Source organism: Cyprinus carpio, chromosome B4 (genome assembly GCF_018340385.1).
Source record: "Cyprinus carpio isolate SPL01 chromosome B4, ASM1834038v1, whole genome shotgun sequence".
Classification (NCBI taxonomy): domain Eukaryota; kingdom Metazoa; phylum Chordata; class Actinopteri; order Cypriniformes; family Cyprinidae; genus Cyprinus; species Cyprinus carpio.
In genome coordinates, this window is record NC_056600.1 from 30,075,702 (window position 1) to 30,102,067 (window position 26,366).

Genomic DNA, 26,366 nt, shown 5'->3' on the forward strand with positions numbered 1-26,366 from the left:
GTGATCACCACAATGACTTCAAGACAGACAGCAAGTCATGTAGTCTGAAAAGCAAAGTGATCTGCTGACGCTTTAAGTCATGTAGTGTAAACTAGGCTTAACTTGGTTGAGTAAAAATAAATAAATAAAAATGTGAAAGTGTGCCAGTATTTCACATAAGCTCACATACATGCTTACCGGGCTATTTAAAGCCATATTCTGGCCAAACCCAGAAAATGCTTTTTTTTTTAAGCAATAGTATTATTTATTTTATTTGTTTTTCAACACATTTGTATGTAATAAGAAAATATCTTGACTTAAATCAGTTAATGATAAACTCATAACTCCTTTTCAAATTACTTAATATCTTGTCTCACTTTACCAGCATTACCCTGAGTTGATCCACTTTGCCAGAAATGCCTCTGTTAAAGATAAAGAAATAATTCTAGAGAGATTCTAGAGACTTTTAAATGAATACCAACCAATGTTCCCTCTAAGCTGCGCGCGCGCGCGGCCGCGCACTTCTTCCACCGCTGCCGCGCAGAAGAAATAATGTGCCGCGCACACGCTTAAATGAGTTGGGAAAGCTATTTGCGAAAGCGAATGAATTGCAATGCTCGAGTAAACCGCTATAGAGTTGATATCACGATAGAGTTAGAACCGGTGAATGCGGTTTACAGTTTCATAGAAAGGGAATGATGTGCGCCAAATGAGTCGCTGTTGAAACCGAATATTTTAATGGTTGCGTAGCCTACGAAATAGCTCAACTCGAGAGCCGACGCAAACGCAATGACATGTGAAATAAAACGTCATCATGTATTAAAGAAGAGTGGCTTGATTAAGTGCTGGAAGCAGCGGATGATGGGCACAGAACGGTAACAAAACTCAGAGACATTTACAGTCACACAGGTGTAGTGTGCAAACTCTACATCATAGGGATGTTTAGATATCTATAGAAGAATTGACGTTCACGTTTTTTGTTTTTTTATATTTAACTTACAGATCTCAGTTTAAATGCTTCAGTTTCTATTCTATTCTGTTCTATTCTATCAGTTTAAATGCTTCAGTTTGTTTTGATATTATATTATGTTAGGCCTATATTATTAACCAAGCTGAATAAATAATTGACCTTGTTTTTTAATGGAGTCTCTGCTCATCAAGGATGTATTTATTTTATCGAAAATACAGAAGAAAAAAAAAAATAGTAATATTGTGAAACATTATTGCAATTTCTAAAAATATTGGTTTCCTATTTTAATATACTTTAAAATATAATGTATTCCCGTGGAGCAAAGCTGAATTTTCAGCATCATTACTCCAGCCTTTAGTGTATAATATATTTCTATATATAAACATTTGATCCATATATAATTATATATATATAATAAAAAATAATTATATATATATAATAAAAATAATATATTTTCTCAGGTTTTCTCAGGTAATCTAAAATGTACATCATTTAGTCATGGGTCAAATTAAATACAAATAGCTCATTAAAGGTAAAAGTTACACACTTTTTTTGTGCGCGCTGTACATGTCTGGTATAAAGAATGTTTTTGCACAGGTGGCCGAAATGTCCGCCCAATAGAGAAAAGTTTTGCTCAGCAAGAAAAAAAAATTAGAGGGAACATTGATACCAACATCTATGGCTGCATTTACACTGCAGGTCTTGATGCCCAAATCCGATTTTCTGACTATATCCAATTTTTTTGACGACCCGCTTACATTATCTTTTAAAAGTGACCCGTATCCGATTTTTGCATTAACACAATACACTGCTGAAACTACAAAACGTAGATGTTCTGACCCGGAAAAGGAAGTAAAACAGCACGAAATACAATGGATGCAGATGCAAATAAAATTATACAGTGTTTTGCTTTCCACAATATTTTGAAAAGTCAACAAAAAAAATCAGCAAAACACTGGTCTCGTACGGCGGAGAAAAAATCACTTAAACTGTGCCTCCCCATATCTCGTGAAATGTCTTCAAACACGGATTTATTTCTGTAACAAACCCTGCATTTTTGCCTGCACTGTCTCTTCGCCCCAAAGACTTAAAAGACATGAAACCTCCGCATTGCTCCACTGTGTGTATCCTTCGTCCTCCATCGCGCCTATAATAAGTCATGTGATCTCAGTTGGTGGTGTTCACCTGAGTTGACGTCACTTTTTTAATGACGTACGACTCACATTTACTGGGGAATATCCGATTTGTCTGCTTACATGGCACACGCAAATGCACGTATCCGATTCATATCCGATTTATTACCACATATGAATGAGGCCTGAATCCGATCTGAGAAAATTGGAATCCATGCGTTTTTTTTCCTGCTTACACGTTCACCGGTCATATCCGATCTGTGCCACATGAGAGGAAAAAATCGGAATTGGGTCACTTGAACCATGCAGTGTAAATGGGGCCTATGAAACAGAAGTCTAAAATCTATCCTTTTTTCAATAAACAGTTATGGGAGATGTCTGCTTGGTTGCTGCCAATATTGCCACTTTGCATGCATTGTAAATTAAATAATTACCAATGTTACATTAATTGAGCATTACAACAAAATTTCTGATATTAAACAAATTTGATTCTGTGTTTGACCACACAATGTTGTCCAGTGTAAAAGTGTATATTAAAATGAGCAAATTTGGCATCTGTGTTGTCTCACTTTCACACAATGTTGTCCAGTGTAAATATTGAGTCATCATATTAAATCAAATGAAAACCTGTAAACTGAGTCATCATGCAAAATCCAATGAAAATCTGCACAGACACACAGAAATCTCTTTCCTCACACCCCCACAGACACACAGAAATCTGTTTCTTGAGAGCCCCAAATGAAAAATGAGAAACCACACCCCATTCATCAGAAGTGGTATAACAGCTGCTGTTGAATTCACACTGTATCTTTCTTGTCTCTCTCGCGTATGTGAGAGAGAGTGGCAAAGTGAGAATTTTGTCAGGTCTGTGTGTCTCTCAGTTCTTGCATAACTTTCTCATGTAGATGCATATCACAGCTTTATTCAGACAAGCACATACAGTTAGTTGTACAGGAAGAGAGAGAGAGACACTTGTGTGCTCCACCCACAGCTAAAACGGGACCTTTGTTCAGTCGGGCCTCAGTAGGTAACTGATTAACGTCTTTTTTAGTATGTGCATGTGTTTATTGAAATTTTGTCACCGTGGCACAGCACTGAAAGGGCAGCTACACAATGGACTGTAAATTTAGAGGTCAAAGGAATAGTTAACCCAAAATTTATATATAAATATACAAACCCGCTTCCAAAAAAGTTTGGACACTGTACAGATTGTGAGTAAAAATGGAATGGAATAATTTACAAATCTCATAAACTTATATTTTATTCACAATAGAATATAGATAACATATCAAATGTTGAAAGTGAGACATTTTAAAAATGTCATGCCAAATATTGGCTCATTTTGGATTTCATGAGAGCTACACATTCCAAAAAAGTTGGGACAGGTAGCAATAAGAGGCTGGAAAAGTTAAATGTAAATATAAGGAACAGCTAGAGGACCATTTTGCTACTTCTTAGGTCAATTGGCAACATGATTGGGTATAAAAAGAGCCTCTCAGAGTGGCAGTGTCTCTCAGAAGTCAAGGTGGGCAGAGGATCACCAATTCCCCCAATGCTGCGGCGAAAAATAGTGGAGCAAAATCAGAAAGGAGATTTTTTTTTCAGAGAAAAATTGCAAATAGTTTGAAGTTATCATCATCTACAGTGCATAATATCATCCAAAGATTCAGAGAATCTGGAACAATCTCTGTGCGTAAGGGTCAAGGCCGGAAAATCATACTGGATGCCCGTGATCTTTGGGCCCTTAGACGGCATTGCATCTCATACAGGAATGCTACTGTAATGGAAATCACTACATGGGCTCAGGAATACTTCCAGAAAATATTGTCGTGAACACAATCCACCATGCTATTTGCCGTTGCCGGCTAAAACTCTATAGGTCAATAAAGAAAGTGAAAGTGACGTGACATACAACCCAAGTATGGTGACCCATACTCAGAATTCGTGCTCTGCATTTAACCCATCCAAAGTGCACACACACAGCAGTGAACACACACGTGAACACACACACGGAGCAGTGGGCAGCCATTTATGCTGCGGCGCCTGGGGAGCAGTTGGGGGTTCAGTGCCTTGCTCAAGGGCACCTCAGTCGTGGTATTGCCGGCCCGAGACTCAAATCCACAACCTTGGGGTTAGGAGTCAAACTCTCTCCCAGAAGCCATGTTTTGTGGTCAGACGAATCAAAATTTTTGAACGAATCAAAATTTGTTCTTTTTGGAAAACTGGGACGCCATGTCATCCCACCGACTAAAGAGGACAAGGACAACCCAAGTTGTTATCAGTGCTCAGTTCAGAAGCCTGAATCTCTGATGGTATGGGGTTGCATGAGTTTGTGTGGCATGGGCAGGTTACACATCTGGAAAGGCACCATCAATGCTGAAAGGTATATCCAAGTTCTGGAACAACATATGCTCCCATCCAGACGTCGTCTCTTTCAGGGAGGGCCTTGCATTTTCCAACATGACAATGCCAGACCAGTATACTGGATGCCCAGTAATTAGACAACAATACAACAAATCAGTGTAATATAAGACAGACAACAGAAACACCAGAAATGTTCAGTGCAAAAAACATTCACTGTGCTGAAATATCTGTTTTTGAACATTAAATTTATGTTTAAAAGTCAACGTGTTGCGAGTAATTTTTGAGAGTACTAGGAACTGTGAAGGGACAGCAGCGTTTAATTGTCTGAATAAATGTCAAATGCTTTTACAGGATAAAGAAATGACAGTAAGAGGAGACTGACTGTGATCAAAGTGCATGTGACGCACATTCCTGCAGAACATTACTGTAATTTTGTCTTAATTATCTTTATTTTAATTTTTGATCTAGAGATTTAAACTATATTGCCTACAGTGATTAACAATTTTTTTAACCAATTTTGTAAGGTTTGTGCCACTGCTGCTCTTAACTAACAGTACTGTTGCACATTTGTTTGAAGGACATTGGGCAGAATGTGGAATAGTGTGTTTTTGTCAATAAAATTAAAATAAAGAAAATTGTGTCCTTTTTTATATACTGTATATATATCCAACTAATCGATTATCAAAATAATCGTTAGTTGCAGCCCTATCCAAATCCAACCTACCAACTTGTAAGTTATTTCAAATATAAGCTATCTGTATGAGGTAGGCCTATGTCCTCTTTCATGCTTCTTAGTTTGTCCTCCTTTATGTGACTTTTTCACAAATGGATAAATGTACTGCTTCCAAAAATACTGAGCTCCATTTGGTATTCAGTGATGTCTAATTATGAGTCTGTTTCCTTTATAGTTTCAAAAGCTTAATCAGCATCTTTGACATTGTCCCTTCCTTATTCAGTTAATGTGGCCTTTAGTTTTAGGTCTGACACAGTGTCTACACCGGATGCAAATGTTGATGCAGAAGTAGCCCAGGAACTTCAGTTTACTGTTGGGGATTTGTTGTGTCGCATCACATCTCATCACGTCTAGCACAGACAGAATCAAATTACTAAAATGGTTTCTTGTCTTTAGTTTCATCATGTCACACTGCTTGCATCCGGTGTAGACACGGTGTGTTGAAGCATTGATATTTATATATTACAATACTTCCTGTCATGCTTTGATCATAAATGCTTTCTGAAGGTTTTTTTTTTTTTTTCAATGTAACTTGTTTTTTTTTACCAGAGAGCTATTTTTCTAGTTGACAGAGATCCAGAGTTTCATATGTGTGTGTCAGAAGTGTTGTGGGAAGGGGGATGTAGTTCTATGCGGAATCTGGATTCCTGAAATTCCAGTATGAGAGAGGGTGGTAGATCAGGGCAGATGAGGAAAAGAGAGGAATACCTCTGTGTTGGAGGGCCGTAAGGCTTGAACCTCTAACTGTGCTTCTCTCTGTTTGCTCTGTGATAAGGACACAGAGCTTGTTGTGTTTTCATGTGTGTACAAATGAAGAATGGTTACGTTCTCATGTGTCTGATTGTGTCTTTTTTTTTTTCTGAGAGCATACTAAGTATCTTGCAGTGCATGTATGTGTCACTGATTTGTGTTTGGTTCTGCTAGCATTGTTCCCTTAGTTGTGTGTGTGCCTACTTAAGCATATTTTGGTGACAAATTTGTACCAAGAAGAGAGCTAAACCTGACAAAACCTCCCAAATACTCCTTTAGGGGAAGTCATTTGTAAAAAGTATAAAAATCAGATAAATAACATTTGTTAAAATTGTAAAAATGCAGAAAGTTATCTGATAGAATTAGGATGTGGGTAAGGGTTAGGTTCTAACTAGCTTTATATAAAAACAATAGTCCCCATTTAGATTAAAAAAAAAAAAAAAAAACCTTTGTGTGTGTGCTTGCTTTTCACTGAGAAAGAGAGAGAGAGAGACTAACCATTTTCCCCCACTAAAAAAGAAACCAAGATTTCTGGGCCAGGATTTGACATCTTATCTCATCTTAACTACAAAACGTACTATGCTGATGCTATGGTACAGTGGGGGTCAGATAGTTATTTATACTTTTTATTTTTTTTAATATAGTATGTTATAAATGATTACAATTTTATTTTTGTATTTCAAAAAATGACAATAACAAAGAAGCATGGTTCTTTGAAGCATTCAAAGTACATCAAAGAATACTATAGTTTGAAAAACATGGCATTGCAAGGACACATGCCCAAAAAATCTACCAATGCAATCCCTAGTAAAAAAAAAATAAAAATATTTTAGAGAATGTCCTTGTGTTTTCAGGCATGTGTAAAACATTTCCTTTAAAGTGAGTTTTACAGTCAGACAGCATGATTATCACATCACCCAGTAACCTTAATGGTTCTTCCTATGAAAAGGTATTTTCTTTTCTCTTTCATGAGGAAGGTTTATACTACTATATGTGAAATCTCTCTAATTGAGCATTTTAAATGGATGCATTAAGACCTATATGAACAATAAAAATTATCTTGATTTCCTTTGAATTAAGATTATTTTTCTTATACCATAGGCCAAAATTTTCTTGTTTTAAGCAAAGACTAACAAAATTTGTATAATTTTTCAACAAACAAGAGATAATATCTTAATCATTGTGCTTCTCATGTAAATGCATATATAACAAGGTTTAGATATTTAGTAAAAGAAGACAAAAAAACGAAGTAATTTTTTTGCAGTGTAAAGACTCATCAAACCAGACAACCCAGTTTGGTCTTCTGCTGCTGTAACTCATCTGCTTCAGGGTTCAATTCAATTCAATTCAATTCAATTCAATTCAATTCAATTCAAATTAATTTGTATAGCGCTTTTTATGATACAAATCATTGCAAAGCAATGAAAAAAAAAAAAGATAAAAAAGAGAGCCAAATGCGAAAAAGATCTACCTTCTTTAGTGGACTTGGCTATCCTAGGTACTACCAAAAGTCCAGCGTTTTGTGACCTTAGGGAGCGTGATGGATTGTAGTGTGATAGAAGACTAGTTAGGTACACAGGAGCTAAACCATAAAGGGCCTTATAAGCAAGTAATAATATTTTGTAACTGATACGGAACTTAATAGGTAGCCAGTGCAGAGACTGTAGTATTGGGGTAATATGATCATATTTTCCTGACCTGGTAAGGACTCTAGCCGCTGCATTTTGGACTACCTGTAGCTTGTTTATTGAAGATACAGGACAACCACCTAGCAGTGCATTACAATAGTCCAGTCTAGAGGTCATGAATGTATGAACTAGCTTTTCTGCATCAGAAACAGGTAACATGTTTTGTAGCTTGGCAATGTTTCTAAGATGAAAGAATGCTGTAACATGGGTAATATGATTTTCAAAAGACAAGTTGCTGTCTAATATAACACCCAGTTTTTTGACTGTAGAGGAAGTAACAGTACATCCGTCTAGTTGCAAATTGTAATCTACGAGATTCTGTGTAATGTTTTTTGGTGCACTAAGTAATATCTCTGTCTTATCTGAATTTAATAGGAGAAAATTATTGGTCATTTAACAAACTCTGTTAGCTTAGATAATTTAGAAGTTTCATCTTGTCTTGTTGAGAGATATAGCTGAGTATCATCAGCATAACAGTGGAAGCTAATCCCGTATTTTCTAATAATATTGCCAAGGGGCAACATGTATATTAAAAATAGCAGAGGACCTAGGACAGATCCTTGTGGCACTCCATATTTTACTGGTGATAAATGAGATGACTCACCATTTAAATAACGAAAGTGGTAGCGATCGAACAGGTAGGATCTAAACCATCTTAAAGCCTGCCCTTGAATAGGTGTATAGTTTTGTAATTGATCTAGGAGTATTTCGTGATCTATGGTGTCGAACGCAGCACTAAGATCAAGTAAAACTAGCAATGAGATGCAGCCTTGGACTGACGCAAGAAGCAAGTCATTTGTAATTTTAACAAGTGCAGTTTCTGTGCTATGATGAGGCCTGAAACCCGAATGAAATTCTTCATAGAGATCATTTTTTCTGCAGGAAGGAGCACAATTGAGTAGACACAACTTTTTCTAAAGATTTATACATAAATGGAAGATTCGAAATGGGTCTGTAATTTGAAAGGTCAGTAGGATCTAGTTGTGGTTTCTTAATAAGAGGCTTAATAACCGCTAGCTTGAATGGTTTTGGGAAGTGACCTAAAGATAAAGAAGAGTTAATAATATTGAGAAGCAGTTCTTCTGCTACAGGTAAAAACTCTTGCAGTAATTTAGTGGGTACAGGATCTAATAAATATGTTGTTGGTTTAGATGCAGTGATAAGTTTATTTAGGTCTTCCTGTCCTATAGTTGTAAAGCACCGCAGTTTATCTTTGGGTGCGATGGATAAAACTGAAGAATTAGATGCTGAAGAATCTACATTTGTTATTGTATTTCTGATGTTATCTATTTTATCAGTGAAGAAATTCATAAAGTCATTACTATTTAACTGTGAGGGAATATTTAGATCGGGTGGCGTCTGGTTATTTGTTAATCTAGCCACTGTGCTAAATAAAACCCTTGGATTGTTTTGGTTATTTTCTATGAGTTTGTGGATATGCTCGGCCCTGGCAGTTTTTAGATCCTGTCTGTAGCTAGACATACTGTTTTTCCACGCAATTCTAAAAACTTCCAAGTTAGTTTTTCTCCATTTGTGCTCAAGACTACGAGTTTCCTTCTTGAGAGAGTGGGTATTACTGTTCTACCATGGCACAGTACGTTTTTCTCTAACCTTTTTCAATTTGATGGGGGCAACAGCTTCTAATGTATTAGAGAAGATAGTGCCCATGTTGCCAGTCATTTTATCTAGTTCATGTGTATTTATGGGTACACAGAGCAGTTGAGATAAATCAGACTGGTTATTTGCCAATCTGTCTTTGGTGGCTGGAACAATAGTTCTGCCCGGACGATAACGTGAAGCCATATACAGTAGTTAATATCATTAATACCCAGAATGCACGATACAAGGAAATGGTCAGTAACTTCATCACTTTGAGGTGCGTTTGATTCCATGCGATATAATTAAATCTAGCGTATGATTAAAACGATGAGTGGGCCCGGTGACATTTTGCTTTACTCCAAAACAGTTTAAGTCAGTAAATGCAAGTCCTAATGCATCATCTGTATTATCAATGTGAATGTTAAAATCTCCGAAAATTAGTGCTTTATCAACGGTAACCAACAGGTCTGAGAGGAAATCTCCAAATTCTTTTAGAAATTCTGTATACGGCCCTGGTGGTTTATACACAGTAGCCAGAGCAAGAGATACCATAGATTTCTTTTGCATATCTGACAGTGTAACATTAAGCAGAAGTATTTTGAATGATTTAAACCTGTATCCTGTTTTCTGGGTAACATTGAGAATATCACTATATATTGTTGCAACACCTCCCCCACGACCAGTCTGATGGGGCTCATGCTTATAACAGTCTGGTTCAGTGTGTTCAGAGATGATTTTCTGCATTTCTTGGTTGTAACATATCAGCTCGAACCAGTCTGGCCTTTCTCCTCTGACCTATGTAATCAACAAGGCCCACTGGATTTTTTTCTTTTTTTTGACCATTCTATGTAAACCCCAGAGATGGTTGTGCATGAAAATCCCAGTACATCAGCAATTTATGAAATGATCAAACCAACCTGTCTGGCACCAACAACCATGCCACATTTAAAGTCACTTAAATCAACTTTCTTCCCTCACTTCATCTCGGATATTCTTATCTGAATACTCTTTGTCTTTTTGTCAGATGCAGCATCCTCTTCATCCCATCATGGAGCAGGCTGAGATATAAGAGACTGTAGAGACAGCAGGTAAGTGTGTGTGCACTCTGACAATATATTTTATTCATATGGCTACATTTTCGAGTGCCTTGGCTTATGTGTTTTTTGATGTACTTTACTGTAAACATTTGGAGCAGGTGACAAAAAAAAAAAAAAAAAATGTGAAACTTAAGGAGAATATACTGGAAAATCCATGAATCTGGTATGATAGGGCTTCCATTGCAATTTTTTTATTATTATTATTTTTTTTATTTAATTGAACATACAAATGTAATGCCTTTTGGATAACATATTGGATATAAGAAACCAGGGTGTGCCCACAACTGCAAAGCCTTCTCCCTAAAAAGAGTCCCATGGCTAGGACGTAAAATGGCTGCATAAACCCCAAGAGGGTGCTGTCAGAGATGTCTGAGCCCAATACCTCCTTTACAGTAGGTGGACATCCAAAACGTTGTTTCTACCACCGCTCGTACCGCCGCCAAGGCGTCTGCAAAGTGCATTTGCAGCTTTTGACCGCTGAGTGGCGCTTTAATCACAAGTTTTCGAACAAGCGCATCAAAGCACATTTTCGCAAATAGACGTCAGCTTTGCCTCAAACTGCAGTCGGGGAAAATGAAAGAAAAAATATTTAATATTCACAGATGAAAGTTTAGTCCTTATAAAGATATGTGCGTTTCTTAGAATGAATTCAAGCAGGATAAATGTCAAGCCTATGAGCCTGTGCTTATATTTTCTCTACACCATAATTTAGATTAGACACATTTAAATAGTGTGCAGTATTATTTATATAATATGAATTATGTGTTATAAAAAGAAAATGTGGTTTACTTTGCATCGGAGCATTAAAAGTGGTAGCCTATTGTGAGCTATAGGCTTGCGTGTTTTATAAATTATTTTCTTTATTTTAGTAAAACGTAAGGCACTGTATAATTTCGCTCCCATTATTTAGGCCTAATTAAAACAAGAAACGAATAAATTAAACCTGCACGATTTAACTAAATCATTGCAACTCTAAAGAATGGATGGATCAATACAACGTCCTCACTTATCAACAGCGTGCACACGATGTAAAAAAAAAAAAGAGCTTCATTAATTGACAACTTCAGTGATTTTAAATGGAGTCTTCTTTGCTTGCTTTCATATAATTTAAGTAAAGTAAAAATAAATAAATAAAACAAATAAATAAATTGCAGCCGCATTTAAATGCATAATATAAAATGTATAAAATTCCGTAAAATATCAGTGCAAGATTTGCTCTGCATGATGCTGAGTGCACGTGCAGCATTTATTCTTATTTGTCAACATATTTTATCTTCATTACAAATCTTGTTTGATTTTATTTTGGATAATTACATGTAAAAAATTATTTACTTTGTAATGCATATGCAAAATGTGAATTATTATTCATATTCAAGTGTTTGTGCAAAAATTATTAATGCACATGCATGACAGGGAGGCGCCCTCTCGATCACGTGATTTTTTTTCCTAATAATGAAATAACTGAAAATCTGGGTGTCTCACATACATGAGAAATATATCTACAGAAAGCTTGAAATGTCTTCTAAACGAATCAATTCAAAACGAAAGCATTATGTAATCTGTGAAGGTTGTATTTTTCTCTTTAAAGGCGCGTCCATGTGGAGAGAGTCAGCACTGTGAATTTCATCTTGCAGCCGACAAGAAAACATTTGTTTATTAATAAATAATTAAAATGTCTCCTTTTTCATAATTATTAGGCTACTTCTGCCTGTGCTTTGTGACAAACTTAATGCATATTCTTGAGCGTGGAATATATTAAGGCTGGATTATAGTTGTAAATTTAATATAAACTTGCGATTAGTTGAATAATGACAAATTAACGACTATAGAAAAATCTTACGTGGGAAGCAGACCTATTAAATACCCTCTAGACATCTCTGTTAAAGTTTTTAAAGAATTTTATACGCGTTTGCATAAAATCCTCTTTCAGAACAGTCTGTAATGGAGAGATGCCTTAACACTGATTTTTCCTCTGAAACACAAAAACGAAAGTTGAAATTAAATAAATATTTTATGTTTTGAGAATGATTGGGCTCAAGCCTCCCCTGCGCGTTTGAGACACGCTGCCGAGCAGAGTATGAGCGGAGCGTTGTTTTTCTGACTGGGGAGGAGCGGATTTTTTAAAAGTCGGAGCATCGTGGTTTTCACTCGCTCCAGCACCGCTCCATCACGAATACAATTCATGCCAACATCCCGTAATATAACTGCATATTTAGCAAGAATTCACATGATAAACATATTTAGCTATAGCTTGATACACATAATCTCTCTGATACGAAGATTATAATGACGGCAATAGTCGAGCAGGATGTTACAGGCTAGTTCTCAAGGAATTTGTCTTCCTTTTACTGATTATTTTCGGGTTAAAGCATGATTTAAAAAGATACAGCACATTCACACGTAATCGCTGTCGCAATAATGCATTCAAACAAATGTAATCTTACAGTAGGCTACTTCACCTGTATCTGATTTTGAATGAGCAGAAATCAGTAACAAATGCATCGATCTGTAGATAAAATAACTGACGAAAATGTAAACTGTTATTTTCATTACAAACAAAATTTGCGCAGCAGAAAGCAGCAATTATACCTTTTAATGCTGACAATTTTATTAGTTTGGCGTTTGGTAAGACAAAAAGTTTGCACACAATAGCCTAATCCCCTTTGAAACTCTCCTGTAATTTAATTCATTTATTTATTTATTTTTATTTTATTTTTATAAGCTATTATGAACATAACATTTCAACTTTAGCCACGGAGTGAAGGCGGAGCAGTGTTTCTGGTATCAATGAACCACGGAGCTTAGTGATTATTAAATGCTAGGAGCGCGGAGGGAAATTGTTGCTGCTCCACTCTCACATACTCTGCTGCCGAGTGAGGGATGTTTCGCCCTATATGAACAAGGCCGTCCAGTGTAGACACGGTTAGACAGTGTCTGCTATATTTACAAATAATTGATATAAGAAAAATTTATATAAGAAATAGCGGCATAACGAGATGAAAATATAAACTAGAAAATTGATTTAGGCCTACACTTGGTCTGTCCTCCGTCCATGACACTGCCAGTTTTAATCTGAACAGCTCTTAACGCCGAGTGGATGGTTAGATGCATGATGGGCTAGTATTAAAAAAATAATATATTGTTATATTAACACTTGTTTTGAACAATTTCTTTGGTCATTTTAATATTGATTTTAAGTAGGGAGGGGAAAAAAATCGATTTAAAATTGTAAATTGGATTTTTTTGTGAAAAAAATCTGGGATTTTTTTTAGGCCATAGGCCTATCGCCCCACCCTAATGCAACAGTTTTTTTTTTTTTTTTTTTTTTTTAAGTCAAGGCAACTTCCTCTGAAATTAAGTTATAATAACTAATAAACTTTATCGCGCTATATAGTCAACATTTGAAGTGGATCAAACCTTTCTTTAAAGTTGTCCTAAAACCTGTTCTGCAAGTTTGAAACCCTCATAAGACTGTCCATATGAAAGACCAAGAGATTCACACCTTTATCTCGACCCCCACAAGCTATACAGAATTACCCCAGCCCCCTCCAGCTGAGCTGAACTCGGTCTGTTTTTTGGCTGTGAGGAACGCTGTGTTCTCATGTTACTGGGTTGAAACATGCCTGTACTCACAGCAGCCTTACTCTTTTTATTCATTATTTTCCCGCAGCCCATATTATTATTTTCACTAGACCAAAATAATAACAAATTATCAATTGATAATTTATCATTATTTTTGCCAAAATCATTGTTATTTGTTAACGTTTAAGGCTTTAAGACCAAGCGGAATCCTCCGTCAGCTGCTCCCGCTTCACAGCGCGCGGGACTCGCGCAAACTGACCCAACATTTAGCAAGACAGGAAAACATTCAGTCTGCCTGTAGGAAGACGTATTTCATTGTAAGTTAATGCTGTTAAATAGAGAGTAGTAAAAAAACAAAAAAAACCTAGTGTAGGCTATTCTTAAACTTGGAGCTCATTATATTTAAGGTACAAATCCAAACAGCAGACGCAACCTACACTCTCAGTGTTCTTTCACTGAAAAGTATGCATTTTATTTATTTATTCACAGGCTATATGGTTGAAAAAGTAATATTTCAGTTGAAAACTTTAAGTGCCATTGTTTAAAAAAATGCATCATAGAAATGTTTCATAGACCTTCAGTTGTCATGCTTTAAAATCCCATGCCATTTGTAATTTCACTGTATTTTCACCTCCTAAATTACTACCCCAATTCTACAATGGTAAAATTTATTCAGGCCGATGGTGCTTTTTTATGACATTATTTATTTTTATTTTTTGAATAATTGTAGCCTACATAAATGGATGAATCAAAACAAATATATCTTTTTAACTGCAGGCAGATATAGGCCTATATTATTGTACATTACAAATATTTGGATCGTCCCTTATTTTATTAAAGAATAAATACTTATTTTCTTCAAGAATAAACATTATAAATAAATAATTAAAGAAAGAACCTCTATTAGCCCTTATTTGTAGGTTGTAGGAGATATGCGAGCGATTAATATATTTAAAAAAGAAAAAAGTGGGTGCTTGGTTTCAGAAAACAAATACACCTCGTAAAAAAAAGCTATGATAAAAAAGTCATGCTAACTAATTAATTCATAGAAATAATTTAAGCAATTAAAACCTTTTTTATACTAGATTCAACTTGAATTTCAATGCTATTAAACTGACTTTAAAATCTTAAGGAGTTTATAAGTTAAAACGGTAAAATGTCACAGTGCATGTTAAATAGCCTAAATGAACTTGTATCTTTTATAGTATCCGAAGACTTGATTGCATGTTAGCATAAAACTAACAATATAATTTTTTTTATTTATTTATTTTTTTTTATGAACAATTCCTGTATAAAATGTGACAGCAACCTTTATATCAAACATTTTGAAATGGTCCACAGCTTAGCAACGCGAGAGGCGGATCTGAAGTTATATTTGTTTTGTTCACGAAGTGAATGTGATGCACAAAGTCATTTTTAGATGCAATGAAAAAATAAAGCTGGATAAAAACATACACGAAAACACGCCAAAAAATAAATTACATTTGTGAGAGTTGCATTTTATTACATTCAGAAATAATAACTGCAGGCCTAATATATAACAAATATATAACAATATCATGCATAAGAGCCTTTGTGTAACGGCCTTTCTTTAAATTTTTGATGAGTAGACTGTAGCCTAAGACCATCCTATTTTTTTAATGGCTTTTAAGGACGTTATAATGTATATTATAATGTTATTGTTGTTTAACGTCTTCCTTTCATTTTACAATTACATTCAGTTCGCAATCCGTCCCTTTGCGCCACCTGGCGGTAGTTTCGCGAATGATTTTAACACGCGACTGATTTGCAGTTAACGCCGCGGCCCTGCGGCGGCGGTACGCGCGGCGGTATTACCCATTTTGGATGTCTACCTACTGTACCTCAGCACCCTGTGAGGACAGCTTTACATCCTGAGACTGTTGAGTCAAAGGTAAAGTAGGTATTTTGACTACATATTGTCCCACATAGAAAAAAGAAAAGAGAGTCATATTAGCTATTCCCATGGGGGAAATTCATCTTCAGATTTTCCATGTGTGCAGGTTTTGTGCCAAAATGGTTTGATATTTCGCATTATCCATGATTCCTTCTTGCAGGCCTATAGCCTATTGCTTGTATCGCATGCTTTAACTTGGATATGATGTTGTTTGGTTGATCACCAACTTGTTTTTGTGCCATTCCTATGAAAATTGTGGCCCAAAAATTCAGTTTAGTTTCATCAGACCATAAAACATTTTTCCACATGGCTTTGGCAAAATCTAGGTGTGGGCATAGATGTTTTTGACAGGTGCCCTGTTCTTTGGAATGTCATTGCTGTGGCCTTTACGGTATTCCATAGCACATCATAGGTTTTGGAAATACTTTTGTACCCTTCTCCTAATTGGTACCTCTTCACAATTTAACCCACACATCCTATGTAAGATCTTTGCAGGTCATGGCTGTAGTAATAATATGCAACCAAGATGATGCTAAAAAAATCCTATAGAAACAGCTCATTTTAATTTAGGGTTAATTGGCATTACTTAAATGATGACCCAAGGTGACTGGTTAATTCCAAACCATGCACTATTATAAAAGGATGTGTACATGTATGGAAACAGATAATTCATCCATTAAAATCTCTTTGTTTGTTACATGAATTTTGTTGGAATAATATTTCAATAAATGTGGAAAATAAAATATTTATTTATTTATTTATTTATACATTTCCAAAAGCTGCAATTTTAACAAGATTGTGTAGACTTTTTATACATAATGTATTTATTGGCTGACACAAACAGTTTTTGATCTTTGCGTCTGGGAATAGATTATTCACAGTATATTTTTGCTTACACTAAATTTGATTGGAAAAAAAAATTGTGCAGTGTTTTTTGTCCAAAGCTTTTTATAGATTATTTACAGCAGTTCAAATATAATAGTATGTGTTGTAGGTTTTTACTTCCCTTTTGCTTGAGGTAAAATGCTATAGTTGGTCTTACATGTGTGCTAGCACTTAACATAGGATGTGGTGTCTAGGTTTAATTGTAAGCTGTGGGGATGGTGGTATGTCTCAGAACAAAACAACCCTTTAGTGCTTTTTCAGAATTTTGACTGTAGGACTAAAAAAAGGGAAGTATGTTCTTGTTAAATATTTTGTATAATATTGCATTGTACAAAAGGCCATGTATCCACATCAAATGCCAATAAAGGTAACCATAATTGTAGAAACACTCATAATCAAGGTGTATTACAAAGTTTCAGTGTTAAAGCACAGTTTAATGTACAGTCATGGCCAAAAGTTTTGGCAGTGACATTAATTTTCTGTTTTGCAATGTTTGCGGTTTCAGTATTTGTAGATTATTTTTCCACATGTTTCTATGGTATACTGATAAACATAAAGTTTTAAAGGCTTTTATTGGCAAAAAAATATAATGATTCAATGTTTAAAGTGTTGACCCTTGTTCTTCATAACCTCTGCAATTCACGCTAGCATGCTGGATATTAGGTTCTGGGCCAAATCCTGACTGATGGTGATCCATTCTTGCCTTATTAGTTCTCAGAGTTGATTACGATTTGTGGGCTTCTGCTTGTCCACTCGTGTTTTGAGGACTGACCACAGGTTCTCTATGGGATTGAGATCCAGGGAGTTGCCTGGCTGTGGATCCAAAATTTCAATGTAATGATCTTCAAGCCACTTCTTTATCAATCTTGCTTTGTGACATGGTGCTCCATCATGCTGGAAAATGCACGGATCATCACCAAATTGCTAATGGATTGTTGGAAGAAGTCGCTCTTGCAGGACATTTTGATATCATTCTTTATTCATGGCAGTGTTTTTTGGGCAGAATTATCAGAGAGCCCACTCCCTTGGTTGAAAAGCAACCCCACACATGGATGGTCTCAGGATGCTTCACTCTTGGCACAACACAGGACTCTTGGTAGTGTTCACCTTTTCTTCTCCGAACAATAGATTTTCCAGATGTCTCAAACTGTCAGAAGGGAGCTTCTTCACTGCAGTCGAACCTGTCCTTGAAGTTCTTGATGATCCGGTAAATTCTTTCAGGTGCAATATTCTTTGTAGCAATTTCCTTGCATGTGAAGCCATTTTGATGCAAATCTATGATGACTGTACATGTTTCTTTGGAGGTAACCATTGCTAACAAGAGCACATTGATTGGAAGCACTTCTTCCCTCCATCAGTCTGCTCTTACAATCTATTTAGTATGAAAGTGATTTCACCTGACTAGTACTCATTCACACTTTCACATGTGCTGCTTATGATTAGTTAATTAATGTTAGCTGGTCATTTTGTGTCAGGATCAAAAAACTGTGAAATTTGTTTTTTTTTTTGTGAAAAGTTTTTTTTTTTTTGGCCAAGGAAGCTTTAAGCAATTATTTAAAATGCATCTAATCACTCTACACAATAATCTAGAAACAATGTTAATGAACACCACAACAGCTTAAGCAGCAAACTTGGCAAAACACAAAATTTATATGTCTGCCAAAACTTTTGGCCACGACTGTACTGATACATCTATATGTAGGCCAGTAGACACCCTAGTAAAAACTAGACAGAACAGACTAACAGCAGTCCAGAATACCCAATTAATTCCTAGTAACCACATGGTTAATACCATATAGAAGGCCTTAGCCACCCTTATATCAACACCGCGCCACCGGCGGTAGTTGGGCTATTACCACCGCGGTGGTAAAAATCTGCCACCATCACAGCCCTATCTAACAGCAAAGTAAACACACTGACAATTTCTAATAACCACAGCCTAATATCTGTCTAGCTTGGGAACACTTTATAAAGCATGAAAACATCAAGCTTTTTTTTCTGTTTGTTTGTTTATTGTTTAATTTGTAATGACTATTTGTATAATATATAGTTCAAATGATTATGCTATGTTGTAGGAAGCTATAGATTTAATGTTGACAGATGTTCCCTTGTCCATGAGTCTGGACTCCTTGGTAACAGTGTGTGTAGATGTACATGTGTTAGTTGTGTTTGCATTTTTATGACTCTGGTCATTTTTTTCTGTTTGAATGATAGAAGGTGGGATATGTAGAATGACAGAAGAGATGCATAGAACAAAGTAATGCAGATATACTGTGTTGTCAGAGTGGTATTTTTAACCGCTTCTGCTTTGTAGAATCAGATAGGGAAATTTGCATGTGGTTTTCCCATTTGCCTATAGAGTGCAACAAATAGCCCATGTATCAAATATATATTTTTAATTCAATAATTTATTGTGAATGTATGACAAAAAGTATTTCTATGACCTCCTTTGAACCCACCACTGTGTTTGTGTACTTTTTTAGTACAGAGGTCTTTTGTTACTCTCTGGTGAAAAAACAAACTAATGCAAGTGTATTCTCTCTCTCAAAGAAGCAATTCATTTTCACAACATGGCAACATGGGGAGGTTTTACACTGCTTTACCATCACACTGTGTCTGAATAGGGGAAGTATCACTTAACTGATATTTTTGCTTGATTTCCTTCTCTTGACATGGTGAAATAACAGTGAAGTAAAATTGGCGTGAAAGTTCTAGCTGAATTGTGGTACTTATTCATTAATGGCTTGGCGGCGTTGTCTGAAAGCATGTGTTTTAGATATGCTGGAAATCCTTTTTTTCTCAGAATAATATTAATAATGAATTCATACACAAAGTGCTTAAAACTTTTTGGTTTTTTTTTTAGTGACACTTTATTTTAAGGACCAAATTTGAGCTATTAATTAGTTGCTTATTAGCATGCATATTACTAGCATATTGGCTGTTTATTGGTACTTATAAAGCACATATTAATGGCTTATTCTGCATGACCATAATTTAGTTCCCTTAATCCACCCCATACCTAAACTTAACAACTACCTTACTAACTATTAATAAGCAGCAAATCAGGAGTTTGTTCAGGGAAAACTCTTAGTTTCAACCTCTACTTTGTGAGTAAATCACTTGCATATACGACTAAATCTTCACTCTGAGTGACTTAATGATGTCTAATATTAGCCAATGGCTAATAAATTCTTGTTGGAGTTGGAGGCTAAGTACAAGTTTAGCACAGATATATTTTCACTTGCCAAACACTCTTGACTGAGCGTTTCAGAGTTTCACACTCTGTCAAGTGATCTGTGCTATTTGTCAGTTCATCTCAATGGATGCGCTGTGCACCTGAATTTGAACTCTAGTGTAACGGTGCACGACTCGCTGTCGCTTTGGAGAGAGCAAGATAGTATTTTGATGCATTACATGTAAACTATATTCTTTGTTGTATTTTCCTGTCAAAATAATGGAGTTCCTTTGGATTTTTTCAGCTTTTAGGAAATGCCGGGTTTTTCGGTAGTGGGCGGAACCACTGCACAAATGGCAATCAGGTGCTCACCTATTATCGTCCTTTTTTGATTTCAGCGAATCAGTTAGAGCGAACGCATGCAACATGATTAATATTCATGAATCCAGCTGCCCGTAAATTTTTAGTGCATTTAATACTGTTCTTATTAGTAGAATTTGTATTATTATTATTATTATTATTATTATTATCATCATCTTATCTGTATTATTGTTAGTTTTTTCTCTTTTTTCGTGTTTTTTTTTTCGACCAAAAAAAAGCACCCCCACCAGTCCTAAATTCAGTTAAAATGTCTATGCATTCATACATGGTTACCAAATTTTAATTCTAATTACAAAAGTTTTATCATTTAAATAATACTTGATTATCATATCATCTTATAATGCTTGACTGACTGATGTTAAGAGTGATGTTTCAGATATTTAAAAAGCTGTGCCATTTTACAAACATATACAGTTTATATATGTCACATGTATGTCCTGTTATCCCTACAGGCGCTGGTCATATAATTAGAATATCATCAAAAAGTTGATTTATTTCACTAATTCCATTCAAAAAGTGAAACTTGTATATTATATTTATTCATTACACACAGACTAATATATTTCAAATGTTTATTTCTTTTAATTTTGATGTTTATAATTGACAACTAAGGAAAATCCCAAATTCAGTATCTCAGAAAATTAGAATAATGTGAAAAGGTTCGATATTGAAGACACCTGGTGCCACACTCTAATCAGTTAATTAACTCAAAACACCTGCAAATCCTTCAAATGGTCTCTCAGTCTAGTTCTGTAGGCTACACAATCATGGGGAAGACTGCTGAATTGACAGTTGTCCAAAAGACGACCATTGACACCTTGCACAAGGAGGGCAAGACACAAAAGGTCATTGCAAAAGAGGCTGGCTGTTCACAGAGCTCTGTGTCCAAGCACATTAACAGAGAGGCAAAGGGAAGGAAAAGATGTGATAGAAAAAAGTGTACAAGCAATAGGGATAACTGCACCCTGGAGAGGATTGTGAAACAAAACCCATTCAAAAATGTGGGGGAGATTCACAAAGAGTGGACTGTAGCTGGAGTCAATGCTTCAAGAACCACTTCACAAAGACATATGCAAAGACATGGATTTCAGCTGTCGGATTCCTTGTGTCAAGCCACTCTTGAACAACAGACAGCGTCAGAAGCGCCTCGCTTCAAAAAAGACTGGACTGCTGCTGAGTAGTCCAAAGTTATGTGCTCTGATGAAAGTAAATTTTGCATTTCCTGAAAATATCAGGGTCCTAGAGTCTGGAGGAAGAGAGGAGAGGCACACAATCCACGTTTCTTGAGGTCCAGTGTAAAGTTTCCACAGTCAGTGATTTTCGGTGCCATGTCATCTGCTGGTGTTGGTCCACTGTGTTTTCTGAGGTCCAAGGTCAACACAGCCGTATACCAGGAAGTTTTAGAGCACTTCATGCTTCCTGCTGCTGACCAACTTTATGGAGATGCAGATTTCATTTTCCAACAGGGCTTGGCCCCAACACACAGTGCCAAAGCTTCCAGTACCTGGTTTAAGGACCATGGTATCCCTGTTCTTAATTGGCCAGCAAACTAATAGAAAATCTATGGGGTATTGGAAAGAGGAAGATGCGATATGCCAGACCCAACAATACAGAAGAGCTAAAGGCCACTATCAGAGCAACCTGGGCTCTCATAACACCTGAGCAGTGCCACAGACTGATCGACTCCATGCCATGCCGCATTGCTGCAGTAATTCAGGCAAAAGGAGCCCCAACTAAGTATTGAGTGCTGTACATGCTCATACTTTTCATTTTTATACTTTTTAGTTGGCTAAGATTTCTAAAAATCATTTCTTAGAATTGGTCTTAATTTATATTCTAATTTTCTGAGATACTGAATTTGGGATTTTCCTTAGTTGTCAGTTATAATCATACAAATTAAAAGAAATAAACATTTGAAATATATCAGTCTGTGTGCAATGAATGAATATACTATACAAGTTTCACTTTTTGAATGAAATTAATGAAAAAAATCAACTTTTTGATGATATTCTGATTATATGACCAGCACCTGTATTTGGTCTTTCCTGTGCCTGTCTTCATCATGTGTATTCGTTCCCAGCTGTGTGTCATTAATGAGTTCATTTGCTCCCAGGTGTGTCCCATTGTGTCTGTGTATTTAAAGTGTTCCCACTCCCTAGTTCTGTGTCTGCTGTTAAACATCATCCTGTGTTTGTCTCCCTTGGTTTATGGAATTAAAAGTCAAGTTAAAGTATTCTCCAGCGTCTCCTCGTCTCTCCCTCGTGCAGCGTGACAGAACAGCAGACCAAACTGTAAGCGGCACCCCCTCTCCCCGCGTTTATATTCCCTACTTTCATCTAAGTGTTTTGTTTGTTTTTTTTTCCCCATCTGTTTCTCCCCGTGGCGATGGAGGAAAGGGGCGACGTTTATCTCATTGGCTCAGGCGATTCCAGACCCCATCATCTTCGTGAGGGCATTCGTGCCGTTCACTCTTTCCAGCTTCCTGGATGGGGAAACCCTCATGTCACATACCATGAGCCTAAGGAGCTCCAGTGCCAGCACCATGTAAGTGCAACCCAGGTCCCCAGCTAAGCCCAGGATGGGCTCATGTTCCCGAGTTAAGCCCACGGAGGGCTCATGTTCCCGAGTTAAGCCCACGTGTTCATAATCGAATGCGATTAATCTCAATTATGAACAGAATATTGCGTAGCTTGTCAGTGAACTACGGCTCTGTGTATTAACTGCCTCTCCCGTTTGAAAACAGGTGACAGACATTTACCGCTAATCACGGAACCGGCTTTACTGATGAGACATGCATGACAAATGCATGCGATTAATCGTGCAAACTCCATGTGGGCTTTCATGTGTCTTGCACTGAGGAGAGGCTTCCGTTGGGCCACTCTGCCATAAAGCCCCGACTGGTGGAGGGCTGCAGTGGTGGTTGACTTTCTACAACTTTCTCCCATTTCCCGACTGCATCTCTGGAGCTCAGCCACAGTGATCTTTGGGTTCTTCTTTACCTCTCTCACCAAGGCTCTTCTCCTCCGATAGCTCAGTTTGGCTGGACGGCTTGCTCTAGGAAGGGTTCTGGTCGTCCCAAACGTCTTCCATTTAAGGATTATTGAGGCCACTGTGCTCTTAGGAAACTTAAGTCCACAAAAATTTTTATGTAACCTTAGCCAGAACTCACTCTCTCAGCACTTCTATGTCTCTGAGCTCTTCAGGCAGTTCCTTTGACCTCATGATTCTCATTTGCTCTGACATGCACTGTGAGCTGTAAGGTCTTATATAGACAGGTGTGTGGCTTTCCTAATCAAGTCCAATCAGTATAATCAAATACAGCTGAACTCAAATCAAGGTGTAGAACCATCTCAAGGATGATCAGAAGAAATGGACAGCACCTGAGTTAAATATGAGTGTCACAGCAAAGGGTCTGAATACTTAGGACCATGTGATATTTCAGTTTTTATTTTTTTAATAAATGTGCAAAAATGTCAACAATTCTGTGTTTTTCTGTCAATATGGGGTGCTGTATGTATATTAATTAATGAGGAAAAAAATGAACTTAAATGATTTTAGCAAATGGCTGCAGTATAACAGAGTGAAAAATTTAAGGGGATCTGAATACAATACTTTCCGTACCCACTGTACATTTAGTATATCAGTCTGGCGAGTAAACAAAAAAAAATTACTAGCCAATGGCAATTCAGTTGCTAAGGTGTCCGTAGAGGGTTGTTAATAGTGAATATGTGTTCCCTATTCTAAAGTGTTAACTTTTTTTTTTTTTTTTTTTATTAGTGGCCCATTATTGTATGTACACTGGATTCATCCAACATTCCCTTGTGTTTTTCCCAGCATATCATTAAAAAGTGACTTAATTTGTAAACTGATCCTTGGTTTTTAGCCAAATATTTATTCCTACATTATTTAACATTAATTTGAATGCTGCTCATAACTGCAGGGAATTTACATGTGCATGAGAAGTACCAGAAATACTGGTAAAAAGATAATAATAATTATAATACATTTCATTTAGTATAGCACCTTTAAAAGGGTACTTTCTCAAAGCACTTTACAATACAAGCAAACAGAACAATCCAAATTAAAACACAAAAATACATAACAAATTAACTTCAAAAAAAACATCAAAAAAAAAGACGGAAATAAAAAGTTTTAAGACGAGATATAAAAATACCTAACAAATTTGCTTCCCTGATGTCAGCCTGGAGAGAATTCCACAATTTGGGGATGTAAGATGAAAATGCCCGATCACCCCCAGAATGCAGCCATGTTTTAGGAATGACTAAAAGACCACCCTGAGAAGATCACAAATTGTGTATGTGTATGAGGAATTGAAAGTTCACCCAAGTACAGAGGAGCCAGACCATGCAGTGCCTTGTATGTTAACATAAAAACTTTAAAATCAATATGGAATCTAACTGGGAGCCAGTGCAAGTTACATTATCAACAACCATGGCCCCTGACAGAATTCTAGCTGCTGAATTTTGTAAATATTGTAGTTTGTTAAAGGGATACTCCACCACAAAATGAAAATTTTGTCATTAATCACTTACCCCCATGTCGTTCCAAACCTGTAAAAGCTTTGTTCCTCTTCGGAACACAAATTAAGATATTTTGGATGAAAACAGGGAGGCCTGTGACTGCCCCATAGACTGCTAAGTAAAATACACTGTCAAGGTCCAGAAAAGTATGAAAAGCATCATCAGAATAGTCCATCTGCCATCAGTGGTTCAATCGTAACGTTATGAAGTGACAAAAATACTTTTTGTACGTGAATAAATCAAAAATAACGACTTTATCCAACAGTTTGTCTCCTGTGTGTCACTCCACATCAGCGTAACGACATTTTGGCAAATATGAGCTTTACGCAGGCAGCGCAGGCTCTTCTGTGTCAGACGCACCACAAGGATACATTTTCTACGTATATTTACTCTTTGATTTGAAAGTCGCTGCTGACACAGAAGAGTATAAGCTGCCTGCGTACAGCTCAGATTTGCCAAAATGGAAAGAGAAAAGACAAAATTAATTAACCAACAGAGAAAGAAAGCAAAGGTCATAGCCGTTTCACATTCCTAAGATGAAAGAACGAGATCTTAACATTGTTCATCATGAAAGGCTCGAACGACAAGCTTGGATCGAAAATAATGCCCAGATTTTTTAATTTACTTTGTAACTCCAGAGCAACACCCTCAACAGACAAAGCTAAAGATTCAGCATTACTCAATTTATGGGGAGAGCCAAGAAACATAACTTCTGTTTTGGAAATATTCAAACATAAGAAATTGTAAGACATCTACAACTTAATCTCAGAAAGACAGTGTGAGAGATGGAAAATATTCACATCCTGACCCGGATTTGAGTGGATGTAAATCTGCGTATCGTCAGCGTAAAAATGATAGTTGAGTTCGAGAGATCTTAATTGACAAGAGGAAAAATATAAATGCTAAAAAGCAAGTGACCAAGTAATGAGCCCTGAGGGACACCAGTACTACATGGACCGACCTCTGATCTGACCATCCATAAAAACAAGTGTAAAAAGTACTAAAAAAATCTTACTCAAGTGAAAGTACAGATACTTAGTGAAATTTTTACTCAGTTAAAATTACAAGTATCTGGCCAAAAACTTACTTAAATTGTACTCAAGTATTAAAAAAGTAGAAGTACTTTTTTTCTAACAGATATACAGAGGTTTGGTTAAAGGGAGAAAACTAAAAATGCACAGGTCAAACACATACATCTAGTGCAACAGCATTTAAAATGCAGCACAGTGGAACACACACACATACAGAGAAAGGGATTAAAAGGAAACTCTATCCTTTCCACCCTCATGCCATCCAATATATATATATTAGTGGTGGGCCGTTATCGCCGTTAACGTGCTGCGTTAACGTGAGACTCTCATCGGGCAATAAAAAAGAATATCGCCGTTAATCTATTCTCAAAGTTGGGTTGGGAGCTGGGTCTATACTACGCGAGCTATGATGACTTTCACCGTGATAGTTTAGCGTGGATGTATACCTAGACGAATTGCACTGTAGGGGGCGAGAACGAGTCTTCGAACCTGTGTATGCCTACTGTGAAATTACCAAGCTTCCCAAAAAAAAAAACTCGACAA

At 36.5% G+C, this 26,366-nt stretch overlaps 1 protein-coding gene across 3 annotated transcripts in view; it reads left to right on the forward strand.

Moving 5' to 3' along the window:
* Positions 1 to 26,366, forward strand: part of LOC109103345 (phosphatidylinositol 4,5-bisphosphate 3-kinase catalytic subunit beta isoform-like) — a 91,488-nt gene that overhangs the window by 20,409 nt on the left and 44,713 nt on the right. For all 3 annotated transcript variants that reach the window (XM_042722498.1, XM_042722496.1, XM_042722497.1), the window contains exon 2: positions 10,241 to 10,304. The gene's annotated coding sequence lies outside the window, so the exon portion shown is untranslated. The remainder of the gene's footprint in view (positions 1 to 10,240; positions 10,305 to 26,366) is intronic.